Here is a 10,686-nt window from a genome sequence, read left to right as displayed (position 1 = left end):
CTTTTAATCAGTTCAAAGGGACCATACCTTCTTTCGGTCCTTGTCACAAGGCTGACTTTTAACCAGTCTCTGTCCTTAAAAACTTCCCAGATTTATCTTTTATTGTTCCATGACATTCTCTAGTCCTCCATTTTCTGGACTCTTTCTACTCCTTTTGATCTCATCAAAATGGACAATTTTTTCTAGAGCTCAGCCCTCTCTTTTAGTACCTCATTGTATGTAGCCCATAGCAGGAAAATAACACTGTGTTTCATAACCTTTGTATCTAAAGCTACCAGTTCATTGAGTACATTATCATCTTCCTAGTGGTCACAGGTGACAGTTATACCAAGTGCATTGCCACTAGATAACATGGATCACCATTTTTCCTCGCTTCAATAACTCTTTTTTTTACCATTTCTAAGCCCCAATGTTAATGTCACATAATGTAGATTTTCTGCTATGGCAGGATCTCAATTTTAAATCCCAACTACTGTACGATCAGTTTGGCCCATGTAATACTGGAAAACCAACAAGCAATTTCAAAATCTTTGCAACAAGAAAGATTTACTCCTTGCTTATCTCCATGCCCTTTACAGTTTGGCTATCATTTTGCCACAGGTCTTTTTTATTCTAGGATTTAAGATTGAAAAAGCAGACACTATTTGGAAAAAGCCAAATTGCAGAAAACTAAAAGAAAGAGCAGATCCATGTTCTTCCACCTATAGTTCGGATACTGACTGTCTCCCAAAGGTACATGTGTTAATGCCTCATCCCTCTGGCTGCTGCTAACTGGAGGTGCTGTGGACCTTTAGGAGGTGGGGCCTAGTGGGAGGTCCTTAGGTCATAGGGAGCCTATTCTTGAAGGGGATTAGAGGACCTCAGTGTGTTTCTTTTCATCTTTTGTTAATGGTTCATGACATGAGTGGGCTTGTTCCACTGTTCACTCCCATCATAGTATTAGTTCCCTTATCAGAGGCCCAAAGCAATGGGACCCCCAATCTTGGGCTGCTGTGAGGTAATGGAAAGCTTTTTCTCTGTGTAAGTTAACTTTCTCAGATGCTTTGTTACAGTAACATGAAGCCAATGCTATATTCAACTTGAAAATGGCACATATATTTCTGATCACGTTCTACTGACTCAAGTCCATCACATCATTAAGAGTGACTTCAAATGGTGAAAAAATACACTCCTCTCTAAAGAAAGGGAAATGGGGATTAGACACATGGTAAAGGATAGCAGATATTTTTGAGCAGATAAAATAATCTATCCACTAGGGTGCTGGTGAACATTCAACAGCTGCCTCTTTGGGGAATAAAAGCCCTGATCTATAGCACGCACCAATGTCCATGGTTTATTTACTCCCACCATGGCCATTTTCAAGCTGCCAATGTGATTTTATCAAATTCAACATTAAGAAGAAACCTGAACAGCCAGTTCTTGTGAGCAGTCTGAGCAAGTGATAACACACCATTACTAAACCAGCCCCATTTAAAATCATTCATTTCCTAAATATAAATTGACCTGTGCCTGTCTCACAATCTTAAGAAGTCTTATTGCAGTTTATAGCAAGGGAGACAACTACTATATGATTCAGCATAAACCTATCTTAAACCTTAACTAAGCATTTGCAGTAGGGATGAGGGCTAGACAACTCAAAATTAAGTATTTACATTCTTTGCTATTCCTGCATTAATTGGCAAATTCAAGTGAAGAGAAAGAATGTGAGATTGAAATAAAAATAATCTTTTGCCTCTATAAATAAGATTAGGCCCCAGGTTCCTCTTTTGCACAGATTCTTATTAAGAATTTGGCTCTCCTCCAAGAAAAGTAAGGCAGAAATCATTCAAAGCCCTTTAATTCCAAATTATTCTTGAGAGGTATACTCTTGGATGAGTATACCTCTCTATTGTTTCATATTTACAATTTTCCAATAAAGACCATGTTTTAAATTCTCTAAGGTTGGAATTAGCTCTTACATACTTAAGATGAAGATTATTTTCTCAAAGAATACTTTTTTCTTCTATTAAAAGTAAAAACGTAAAATTTCAGAACAAGATAATAGGAGAGTAATAATAGTTAATGCATTGCATATTATTATCTTTAAAGTATTTACTCAGAATACAAGATATGGCATAAAAAATTCTCCAACTGATATTAGAACAAATCTTTTTCTATGAACCAAGAGACACTAATAGTATAACTAGCTTGCTCTTTTCTCCATTTTCCCTTCCTTCTTTTCCCCTTTTCCCCTTCCTAGTTCCTTTTTCCTTTTAAACAATTTCTTCCCATTTCATAATATCTATTGCACATTTTAGACCTTACTTACTTTTTCAATTTCTCATACCAGGGAGGCCATACAATATTTACATGTGAGTCTGCTTTATTTTACTTATGAGTATGACCTCAGATTGCATCCATTTACCTACGAAAATCTCAAGTTTATCCTTCTTTATGGCTGAGTAGTACTCCGTTGTATAAAAACACCAGACCTTTCTCATCTGTTCCTTAGCCGATGGGCATTTGGGCTGTTTGCAGGATTTAGCTATTACAAATTGTGCTGCTATAAACATGGGTGTGCATATATTGCTGTGGTATGATACTTTTAATTCTTCTAGGAAGATACCCAGAAGGGGAATACCTCGGCCAAATGGTACCTCTAATCTTAGTTTTTTTGGGAATCTCCACACTGATTTCCACAGTGGTTGTACCAGTGTGCACTCCCACCAATAAGGGAGAAAGGTTCCTTTTTCCACACATCCCCTCCAGCATTTGTTACTTCAAAGAATAATTGTGAAGTATATTGACCTTGTCCTTGTAGTGACACTGGGAAAGCTGCTTATAGACTCTGAATTTCTGTTTCCCCAACTATTGGATGGGATAATTCCACCTTACAAAGCTGTTGTGAAACTTAAATATTTGGTGTACATAAAGAAGCCTGCAAAGTACATGGTGGTCACTCCATGCATAAGTATTACAATTCATTACTGAAGATGCTGATTAACATTATCGTGATTATTACCAGAGCATAAGACTAGAGTTTTTGTTTTGTTTTGTTTTTTCTCCAGTACCGGGAACCGAACTCACGACCTTGCGCTTGCCAGGCAGGCGCTTTGCCGCTGAGCTAAATCTCCAGCCCCGAGATTAGAGTTTTTTGAGTTACTATTTAAAATAGTGGACCAGGGATATAGCTCAGTGGCATAAGCACCTGCCTGGCAAGTGCAAGGTCGTGAGTTCAATTCCCAGTACCAAAAAAATAAAAATAAAATAGTGCAAAGCTTTATTCAGTAGACTCCAAGTACTTGGCAGGAGTAATTTGACAAGGATAATCTTTACAGCTCCCTGGATGCATAGGTTTTACTGTAAAGTAACAAAAGTTACCCCTCTAGTTGTTAGTGCTTTATGACTACTTGCCTCTAGCAGGACAGAACGGTCAGACCAGTAGAAAGACAGAATACTTTGCCTCAGGTCAACACTGTGGCCCACAGGGGCTGGACCCTGGATCCTATCCCCAGGAAAAAGGGAAAGCTGACTCCACCATGCTACATTCTTTAATGCTGATGCTGACATAAAATATCAGGAAACTCCACTTCTGGCTCCATGGTGCTTGTGGAGGAGTTAGAGGGCCATTGGAACACAGATCTCTGCCCATAATGGGGTCATGGGACAGACATCACAGAGAGACATGCTGACCACTGACCACTCACAAAGCAGAGATCACTGTCTCTCTGGAGACAGCAATTTCATTCTTCTTGAGTTACTGGGAAAAGTCAAAATTATGACTTCAGACCTCTTTAACCATCTTGACTTGGAAAAGAATGGTGACGAAGATGTTAACACTGCTAATGATAATAGTAAAAATGATAAAAGCTGCCTAGGACTCTGTATCCAACTATTCTGCTGTATAGGGGTGTATGTGACTCTATGGAGGTATGTTTGTGCTGGTTCCTCCTGGGGGGAGCTCTTTTTAAAAACTAAGCCTTAGCTTCTGCAACTGCACAAGACAACTTTCCAGCAGCGATGCTTGTATGTACTAACACCATCAAAGACTTGGAAGCATTATACTAGAGTACTAGAGACACTCACTAAGCGGGGTTACAAAATTAAGAACTTATTAGTATGAGACACTCCACAAATTTGGAGTGCAAATATAGTCATTTATTTACTTTTCCAGTGAATTCATTGAGGAAAGCTTATTACTAGAACAAAAGCAAAAATAAACTCCCACAAATTTTCAGTTAATTCTCGGTCTTATAAAATCCAAATACAAGGTTTCTGGGAGGAGGATAGCTTTCCTTCACAGATCCAAGGACCACCAAGGGACTGTTGCACTTTTTCTGTTGCACTTTTTCCCAGAGATGGGATGTAAGGCTGACTCTGCTAAGGGTAGCTTTCCCCAGTGCTGCCGGGAGTCTAAACATGCCAATTTGACTTTCTGGCACCTCTTTTGAAGGGAGGTTGGAAGAAAAGAAAAAGAAAAACATTACATAAAGTATACTTTATTTGATTTAAGTGGATGAACCAGATGTCATTTCTGGGGTCTTAGTAGATAAAATGAAACAAAGAGGATTTGGAGAACACCTCCATATTTTCAAATGGAATAAACTGCAAAAAGCATAAGCTTTTTCTTTTTTTTTTTTTGGTTTTTCTCCGGTACCAGGAACCGAACTCACGACCTTGCACTTGCCAGGCAAGCGCTTTTGCCGCTGAGCTAAATCCCCAGCCCAGCTTTTTCTTTTTAAAAGAATTAGTTAATAGCTTTTCTAAGATTTGTAGTTGGTGCTCAGTGCATTTGTTGAATCCAGGTTTTTGAGTCATGGCTAAAACTTAGCAGATGCTTAACCGATCTTCTTTACAATATATGGTAGTGAGCAGTTTGTTAAGCACTTTCATATAGGCACACATCTTTAAATATAATTTGATACAGTAAAGTTCATTTACCATTTCTGAGGTGACAACTGGTAGGTATTTCATAAACATCTGCATCAGTAAAGGTACAACTGGGATCATTTAAATTGCCAAATCAGACAGAGAAATGCATGGAGGATGAGCGCCATACAGCTCAAGGATGCCATTCACATAAATTTCCTGCAAATAGCACCCCCCAGGTTGTGCTGCATACAGTGCATGCATCAAGCCTTCTTTTAATGCACCAGTCTTAAGAGCCTACGAGGGCAAAAGAGCTAATTCATGTTGTTCATAACCAGGACTGACTGAGCCAGTCCTGCTAACTGTGTAGATTTGGGTTCTCACTTTCCTGTGTGTCCACTTCTTCCTCATTTGCCACCTTCCCCTTCAGGTAGCTGTTCTGGGGAAGATGTTGACCTTCTCCATAGGGAAGCATGCTCTCCAATCAAGGGTGTGCTCATAACTGTCCGAGGCCCAAGCAAAACTCAGGGTCCTTCAGGAATCCGGGAGCAGAATTCCTCAGAACAGGAACTGAATGTTCTTTCTCTTCTCTTACAGAAGTACTCAAATGAACACACGAGCAATGGCTGTAGACCCGACTTTATCTTGTTTGGGTTTTTATTTTTATTAGCACATGTTCGCAGCACATAATGACTGCATTCCTTGTGGGGAGTTGGTCCATGTACATAACACATCCAACTTTTTCTTCCATTCCCTTCCCCTCCCCTGGGTTCTTCAGATCCCAAAGGCCAGTTTTAAATATCTTATCCATACATGCTCAACATTTAACTGTGAGCATAGTAATTCTGATTTCAATTATGGATATATGAGTTTGCTGCAGAGAGAGCAAAAGCGAGTGTGAGACAGAGAATCATGATCTCCATGTAGCCTGACTTGTACATATTCACTGCATGTTATGCAATCACATTTCTTCATGTTGGCACAAAGATTGCTCTGATCAAGTGCAGCAGCCTTTGGTTATGATGAAGCAGACAAGGAGAAGAGAAAACATAACAGTGTAACAGTGGTCATGAGCATCACCACTGCCACCATCCCCTCAGTAACCCAAGAATCTCTTACAAAATAGGCTATTTCCAAATTAGGTGAACGGGTAAGCAAATCCTGGCTTCATTATCACCGTCAGTGTGACTATGGCCCTGTCACTTCTCCTTGAGCTTTGATTTCCTTATCTGCAGAATATGGATAGAAATGCCTACTCTATAAAGTTGCTGGGGATTAACTGAGTTCCTCAACAGAAAGGATTAAATTTAGTCTCTAATATATGGCAGGTTTGTAACATCGCAACACTACCCTTCATTCATTTGTTATTTTGAGTATCTAATTATTCTTGTACAACACTAGGCATAGCTTCATGAAGAATCAAAGAAATGCAATAGCTTTTTCCCTTTGTGGGGCTTACACTAACTCACTCAATAAGCACTTATGGAGTCTTTTTTGTGTACCAGATACTGTGGCAGTGCCAGAGTTACATACATGAATGATATAAGCCCAAACCCTTTGTCTCCAGAAGCTCATATTCCAAGGAGCAGAAAAAGACATGTAAATACAACACAGAATAAGAGGAGATATGTAATGTGGCCTGCTGTCATAGACCTAGAATGTAGAGGTAAGATTGTTCTGGTAGATGGTAGAGAGGCCATGGCAGAGAATTTGAGGTGGGTGGACCTGTACTAGCAAAGAACAGGATACGTAAGAGAAGGGCCAGGCTTGGTGGCGCACAACTGTAATCTCATCTACTTGGGAGGCTGACGTGAGAGAGTCACAATTCAGAGACTATGATAGTCAATTTGAGTAAGAAACACCCAACTAAACTGGATCAGCATAGTTCTGGGTATTGCTGAAGGGATTTACTGAATACTGAAGACTCAGCCTGGGTGTGAGTAACAGCAGAAAATAGGCTTGCCACCTGAATGGAATAAAAGAGAAACAAAGAAGGAAGGCTCACTTGTTTCTTTGGAGGCGCTCCAGTCTTGACCTTCACCTTGGGCATCATCTCCTGGCTTCCAGTGCAACCGCTTCAGCCTCCAGCACAGACCCCTGAGCATCTTGATACAAACTTGTCCAGGACATAACAGTAGCCCTAGGCCTTTGACTGGATCCTTCCGATCTCCAGCACATAGATAGCCCTTTTGCAGGTATACACATCTGACTCTGTGGGTGGCCATTGTAAGCTACTCTAGTATATTCCTATATATGTGTATATTTTGCATTAAATCTGTTTCTCTAATAAGCTATGGTTGATACAGAGGCTGACTGGGGCACACTTTCACCATCTAGGGAGTAAAACAGCCCTTGCCAAAATAGTGGGAGCCACAGCTGAAGAAATGGGCCAGGGACAGATCATAAGAAGCCACTGAAGAAGAAGTCTGGCCTTTTCCAGAAGAGTCAAGGAGGATCAGGAGGACTTGGAAGCTGGATAGCAACATGCTCCCTTCTCTGCCTTTCAAAAGACTCCTCTGGAGTGCCGGGTATTGAGGGACTTGGCTGGACAGGCTTTTTTCCCTGTCCAGTCAGGAGGCTTGGGAAGGGCTTAGTGGAGAGACGGGGGTTCCCCCTGGAACAGTGACCAAGGGGCTAGAGACCAGTGTGTGGTTACCTCTGCCATGGATGAGGTAGACAGTGTGGGACTGGGAGACTGTCAGAATAGAGACAGGAAAAACAGACTGACTCTGAGGTTGTACAGCTGGAAACTGGGAATGCTACTGGCACAAGGAGGAGTAAGAAACTTTGTTTTGGTCGGGCATCGTGGCATGCATCTGTGATTCCAGCCCCTGGAAGGCTGAGACAGGAGGATTGCTTTCAGTTCAAGGCCAGGCTGAACTCCATAGTGAGACTCTGTCTCAAAAAACAAAACAAAAAAAGACTTGGTTTGGTGAGATTTTCTTACACACACATAGAGTTAAACAGCATATCAAGAAAACAACACTAGACACAAAATATCACTGGGCTTAGATAACTGTGCTAAATCGGACAAAGGAACATGCTGCCAATTCAGAGTAAGCAAACATTGCTGGATGTCCATAAAATTTGTCTACTTTGCTGAGAGCAACATCATAGGGACACCTTGGGTAAATTGCCTATGATTTCATGTTTAGCAATATCCAAAGACTTCTGTTCCTAGGTTCACAGTGGCAGCCATTCATTCCTCCCTGGATGGCAGACTTCCTGGCCTGGGCAGTATATTGAACTACTGCTAAAAATTATGTAATCTCTGGTGCATTTTAAAGTAGTCCAAAGTTTAGTAGGAACTCTTAACTTCCCATACATCCTTGTTATAAAATACAAATATACCAAGGCAAAGCCTGCCCATGAGAACCTTATAAAATCAGCAGGGAACCCATTCAGCCATTCACTAGCTAGTTGCTGAGTGGTGGTATGGTACCAAAGAAGAGGCTGGACATGCCAAGTAGAACTAGACAAAGTTCCTTCCATCAAAGAGTTGCTTACTCTCTTGGGGAAGGCAAATAAATCAGGCCTTAAGGGAATAAGTAATAAGTGATATACTGAACTCCACTGAGCCCTCTGTTCATAGTAGTTTTCTGTACATGAGATGTGCACATACCTATAGCAGATCATAAAGTCTGTGAGGAATGATGTATACCAAACGCTCTGCAAAAGGAACTCATTCCTATAGAGTGCCTCCAGCAACCTATGTTGGAAGAGACTGCATTCAAATTGGTACTTGGCAGGGTCACATGAATCAGACCTGCAAAGAAAATGGGAAGCATCCAGGCATATTTGAGCAACTGGCTGGTGTTCTTTACCAAGATCAGACTTAGGTTTGAGACTGTAAGACAGGAATATACTTTAAAAAAAAAAATTAATAGCAAAGGTAAGTAGAAACCAGGTGTAGTGGCACACACCTGTAATCCCAGCGCTTGGGAGGCTGTGGCAAGAGGATCGCTGAGTTTGAGCCAGCCTTGGCTACATAGTGAGTTCAAGTCCAGCCTGACCTATATAGCAAGACCCTGCCTTAAAGAAACAGAGAGAGACAGAGAGACAGAGAGACAGAGAGACACACAGAGAGAGAGAGCTAAATAGCAAAATTATCTTCAAAAGTACCACGAAGCAGTAAGCGATTAGGAGCTCCATTAGAGGACAGCGCGGGCAACTCTGCTGGGGTAATGAGTAGGTCACCCGAATGTTGAACCCTGCGGTACCTGCCTAAACAGACTTGGTCTCACAGGTTCCTTGCCGGCCAGGAAGACATTTGTTTATTCATTTATTTGCAGTGCTTGGGTTGAACCCAAGACTTTCACACTGAGCTACTTCCCCAGCCCCTCCCCCTTTAATCATTCTGATACAGTTTTACTATGTCGCAAAGTTGTCCAGGGCGGGGTTTGAGCTTTAGATTCTCTTACCTCAGCCTCCCAGAGAGCAGGGATTACAAGCACTGGCCACTATGTCTGCCTGGCAAGGCTTTTCGGCCTACTCAGTAGACATTAGGTAAATGGAAGCTAATTGAACTTTTCCTCAGCTACCTAGACATTATGGAAGACCTGGAGTTTTTTGCTACCGTGTTTACCCTTCCATTACAACTTCAGAGGAAATTGTAGGCGTCTGAATGACACCGAGGACAGCTTTCCTTCTCTTGCTTGGGCAGGTGCGAATTTGGAAGCTAAGTAACTGACGCCCAGATGTCATAGCCTGGTTTATCAGTTCTTAGGTCCCGAGATGAGGGTAGGCGGTGAGGATTACAAAGGAAGCCCTGAAAGTAGTTTCCCTGCAATGCTTTCTTTTCCCTGCCTTATAGGCAGGCTGCTTGGGACAAAGAGCGCTGAACCTCAAGCCTGGTCTCTGATACTACCTGACCTCGGAAGAATCATTTAATATTTTAACCAGAGTCCCGCAACCCCACTTGCAAAATACCAAAGCATGGGCTCCGCAAGGATAGCTAAAGTATTGGCGAACTACTCTGCATCACAGGGACGTTTTCCGTGATCGCTTTTAATCCTCACAACCACCGTGGATTTTTAACCTTATTCGACCCCAGACATTCAGTTCAGGGTTTAAGTTCCGTGCCCAAGGTCGCACAGAGGGAGAGCGGTGGGGCCAGAGTTCAACCCAGGGCGGCTGGACGCTCACACTACGCGCTTCCAGTTTGAAATCTACAAACCTCCCCTAAGATGGGACCCCAGCTTCTTTTCCCCTACTATTTAACACCTCTTCCTCTTGCTCCTCCCTAAACTAGAGTCGAACACGCCCCTTCCGCCACAGGGCATGCTCAGTCGCTCAGGAAGCTTTTAGCTCTGCCTCGGGAAGTTTTTCGCGCTGCCCTCGCCATCCCTGCGCGCCCCGCCCGTCGGCTCCTCCTCACCGGATTGGTCAAATTCAGGGAGGAGGCGAGGAGCGGGTAAACAGCCGGCCCAGATTACATCCCAGCCCCCTCGCCCCGCGCTCTGGGCGCGCGCAATGCGACCGTGCGTCCAGCGTGCGCGCGCATGTGAGTAAGCACGTGAAGCCCCAGGACGCACCGAGTAGGCGGGGACAGGAAACGGGAAGAGAGGGGCTGGGGCCGCCGTTGCCATGGCAGTGACGTCAGGTGTCGGGGAACGAGCTCGGCCTCTTCCCCGCGCGCGCGCGCGCGCGCGCACACACACAGAGAGACATGCACACGAGCGCGCACGGCCGCTCTCCCTCAGACACACTGGAGGGAAAGGTCAAACTAAAGGCGAGGGAGCGGAGAGACCAGAGGGAGCTGTCGCTGCCGCCGCGCGCCATGACGGACGCGGCCGAGGTGTCTTTCTCTCTGCCGCCGCCGCCCGCCCGCTCTCGCCG

At 43.2% G+C, this 10,686-nt stretch overlaps 1 long non-coding RNA gene across 3 annotated transcripts; it reads right to left on the bottom strand.

Moving 5' to 3' along the window:
- Nucleotides 1-4,695: 4,695 nt before the first annotated feature.
- Nucleotides 4,696-10,310, bottom strand: LOC102003630. 3 transcript variants are annotated; one of them, XR_001236551.1, is made up of 4 exons: nucleotides 9,270-10,101; nucleotides 8,471-8,614; nucleotides 6,854-7,743; nucleotides 4,696-5,859 (listed from the first exon to the last, which is right to left on the bottom strand). It is a non-coding gene; the product is annotated as an uncharacterized LOC102003630 (long non-coding RNA). The 3 variants fall into 3 exon arrangements; XR_001236552.1 differs by lacking the exon at nucleotides 9,270-10,101 and adding an exon at nucleotides 10,226-10,310 and having other exon boundaries at nucleotides 4,696-7,743; XR_001236550.1 differs by having other exon boundaries at nucleotides 4,696-7,743.
- Nucleotides 10,311-10,686: the final 376 nt, after the last annotated feature.

Source organism: Chinchilla lanigera, unplaced genomic scaffold (genome assembly GCF_000276665.1).
Source record: "Chinchilla lanigera isolate Chin_1 unplaced genomic scaffold, ChiLan1.0 scaffold00060, whole genome shotgun sequence".
NCBI lineage: Eukaryota > Metazoa > Chordata > Mammalia > Rodentia > Chinchillidae > Chinchilla > Chinchilla lanigera.
This window is presented reverse-complemented; position numbering and strand designations above follow the sequence as displayed.